Source organism: Suncus etruscus, chromosome 4 (genome assembly GCF_024139225.1).
Source record: "Suncus etruscus isolate mSunEtr1 chromosome 4, mSunEtr1.pri.cur, whole genome shotgun sequence".
In the NCBI taxonomy this organism is placed as follows: domain Eukaryota; kingdom Metazoa; phylum Chordata; class Mammalia; order Eulipotyphla; family Soricidae; genus Suncus; species Suncus etruscus.
The window spans coordinates 56,073,536-56,077,410 of record NC_064851.1 but is presented as its reverse complement, the minus strand read 5'-3'; the positions used below and the strand labels follow the sequence as shown (position 1 = coordinate 56,077,410).

General features: G+C 31.9%; 1 non-coding gene across 1 annotated transcript; it reads left to right on the top strand.

The window, feature by feature from the left end:
- Window positions 1–309: 309 nt before the first annotated feature.
- Window positions 310–415, top strand: LOC126008390 (U6 spliceosomal RNA). Its single transcript, XR_007495724.1, has one exon. It is a non-coding gene; the product is annotated as a U6 spliceosomal RNA (small nuclear RNA).
- The last annotated feature ends 3,460 nt before the right edge of the window (window positions 416–3,875 follow it).

The window sequence follows — 3,875 nt, the reverse complement described above, 5'->3', positions numbered from 1 at the left end:
AGAAAGAAAGAATGAAAGAAAGAAAGAAAGAAAGAAAGAAAGAAAGAAAGAAAGAAAGAAAGAAAGAAAGAAAGAAAGGAGGGGGGAGGTAGGGAGGTAGGGAGGGAGGGAGGGAGAGAGAGAAAGAAAGAAAGAAAGAAAGAAAGAAAGAAAAGAAAAAGAAGAAAGAAAGAAAGAAAGAAAAAAGAAAAGAAAGAAGAAAGAAAAGAAAGAAAGAAAGAAAGAAAGAAAGAAAGAAAGAAAGAAAGAAAGAAAGAAAGAAAGAAAGAAAGAAAGAAAGAAAGAAAGAAAGAAAGAAAAAAGGAAAAGGTGCTCGCTTTGGCAGCACATATACTAAAATTGGAACGATACAGAGAAGATTAGCATGGCCCTGCGCAAGGATGACACGCAAATTCGTGAAGCGTTTCATTTTTTTTTTTTTAAAAAGAGAACAAGAGAGAGAAAGAGGAGAGGAAAGAAACAGAAGAACCTACTTTCTTTTTTGCTTCTCTTTCTGCAGTAGAGCTTGCCTACAAGATATGTAACTTCCCTAAACTTTTTTGACACCATTATTGACATTAAAAAAAATTCTTTAACTTGATTATATAAGAAAGTCTATGCTCTGACTTAGTACGCATTCTAATCTTTCCTGATCAGCCAAAGTGACCATCCCTTGCAAGAAGTTTTTGGCTTTTGAAGTTTTTCCTAATCAAGTGCTCTGCATTTTTATAAGGATGCCTTGTCTGATGACTTGTATTTTTCATGGAGAATGCTTTTTCACACTCCTTTCAGGTTTGGTAAATTTTGGTTACTTTTTGGGTCACTGTGAATCTGAACTCCATAGGACTCTCTACAAGAATCTCTGCCTTTCTTCAATGCAAAAATGTAAAAATCAGGCACTTTTTCATAGTTTGCTTTGCAGAAAAAATATGGACTCCGATCTTCTAAGTGAAATAAGACAGGCTTTCTTTCTTCTTTGGGGTACACACCTGGCAGTGACCTTCAGGGGCTCCTTCTGGCTCTTGCTTGGAAATTACTCTTGGCTGACTCAGGAGACAATATGGGATACTGGGGATCAAACCTGGGTCTGCTGTATGCAAGGCAAACACCCTCCCTACTGTGCTATTGCACTGGCCCCAATTTTTTTTTAATTTATACAATTTTTTGGTATCAATTTACAATGTCCCTTAGCTCAAACATTTTAACTCTAATTTTAGTAATATCCCAAACCTCTGTAAAAAAGTTATAAAAATAAATAACAATTATGTCACTTGTATTTTCACATATACTTTACAACCCAAGGTAAAACTATATGTTTTAACATATAATCATTTTAAGCATTAAATTTTTTTCATTATATCCATGAACTTCTAAATGGTTTGTGTGGTGTCTACAACTCAGGTATTTATAAATATTGTCCAAAATTTTTTATTTTTTATTTTTGGCTTTTAGGCCACACCCGGTGATGCTTAGGGGTTACTCCTGACTCTGCACTCAGATATTGCCCCTGGCTTGGGGGACCATATGGGCTGCCAGGGGGTCGAACCGTGGTCCATCCTAGGCTAGCGTGGGCAAGGTAGACTTTGTACCACTGCTCTGGCACCCAAATTTTTTATTTTTAACAAGACACAAAACAACTTTGATTTTGCTTTGCTTGTAATTATTTATACTTAATAAAATCTACTGTAAATGACAAATTATAAAGGATCATCACTGCATAGAATTGAAAAATACTTTATTTCTCCTACTCCATTGCATCACTTTGCCTCTTCCTTTTTATATCAATTTCCCTTCTCTTTTTCTTTTTTCAATTTCTATTATGACCTATTTATTCCTTTCTTCATCATTTCCCTATTTATTTATAAAATGAATGATACAAAATCTGAATACCAAGTATTTTTGTTTTATAGATTTTTTTTCCACATGTAAAATATTTTTGTGAAGATTTAGTATTAAATACAGACCAAAAACATTTTGTACATTTCTTATTATCCTAGATCATAAGAGATGATATATTTTGTATGATTATTTTAAATATTTTATTTAAAACTATATACTATGTAGATATAAAAATAGATGTAAAAATAATTTATGTGATTAATTTTTAAATGATTTATATTTTCAATTGCCTTAATTTAGAAAACAATCTGGTTTTAAAACGTTCTATTATCGTTGTGCTCTTAAAATTAAAAATTGGCATGTAGTGGCCGGAGAGATAGCATGAGGTAAGGCGTTTGTCTATCATGCAGAAAGTTGGTGGTTCGAATCCTGACATTTCATATGGTCCCCTGAGCCTGCCAGGAGCGATTTCTGAGCATAGAGCCCAAAGTAACCCTTGAGCGCTGCTGGGTGTGAGCCCCCCTCCAAAAAAAAAAAAAAAACCAAAAAAATTGACATGTAAAAATTTGTAGTTTTAATGCATGATATTTTGTATATGATTGTGTTTGCTCCTGTTAATTTATTAATGTTGTGTTATCAGTTTAAGTCTAATTGTTAGATTGTTTATTTTTTATTATTTTTTATTATTTTAATTTTTTAATTTTTTTGGTTTTTAGGCATTACCAGCTGTGCTCAGAGGTTGGTTATTCCTGGCTCTACATGCAGGAATTACTCTTGGCCAGCTCAGGGGACCATTTGAGATGCCAGCGATCAAAATCAGACAGGCCAATAGAAAGGCAAGTGCCCAACTCACTATAATATCACTCTGGCCTCAAATGGTTAGAATTTTAAGCTTATCTGATCACCTCTAATAACTTTTTTAATATCCAATATTTTGGCTAAAGATTTCAATTGAAAAAATGGAAAAACTTTAATCATTTACCACATGACATTTTTAAAGAACAGAGTAAAAAGTGAGAAGTGCATTTGATACTCAGGACATAAGCAACTTTGAAACTCAGTTTTCCTTTGGGGCTGTTCCATAGCAGTAAAGAGGGAGAAATGAAAACTGTTATTTCAAAGTTAATGTGTGAGATCAGTTTTGCCTGCCAATAAGGTCACAGATTAATGCCACCTTGACTTTGATTTTAATGATCTAGGCAGTTTTTCTTAAAGAAATATTTCACTGACTAGTGTAAAAGAAGGAGAAATAAAACAGAACAAGAACAAAGATTTTTATGATCTAGCCAGTTTTTCTTAAAAAAATATTTCACTGACTAGTGTAAAAGAAGGAGGAGAAATAAAACAAAACAAGAACAAATATTTTTATCTAATGATTTTATAGTAAATCTTTTCAGCCATGTAATTTTTTAGCTTCCATTTTCTATTAAATAGTAAGGAAATTGCAGAAAAAATCTTGAGGCTACCTTCTTTAATGCTTAAGAGAATAATAGGATTCTAGCACTCATTTGTCAAGTTTTATCTGTCAACAACTTCAATCAATCCAATTTTGTTATCAGATTTTGATTGATTGGTGGAAACCTGAAAGTTAAGTAATAACAATACTTTGGAAGGTAAATGTGTTAATATATTATGTACATATGTTGATTTTAAAAGTAGCATGCATGAAATTTGTATGTTATAGTGTATTATTGCTTTACTAAACCATAAAATTAAATTATAAAAATCATTTTTGAAAGAGTTCAAAACCTGAAACATATTTGCTTCCAAATAAGGAAGGGTTTACATCTTTGAATAAAAGTATCGCTCTTCTCTTTTTTAGATAAGAAGGCATGAGGTATATCTTTGGTACTAAGCACTATATATACATATATATTTAATAAACCTTGAAATAAAATATATTTAAAGTTATGAGGCAAAAATCATTCTTTACCAGAACTACAGGCCAATAGTCTTCTGTCTTAAGTTTGTATTTCCACATACTGTGAATTTCTCAATAGACATTGTGAAATTCTTCTAAATTTTGAAATAAAATTGTGTTTCACTCGTGATTTTAA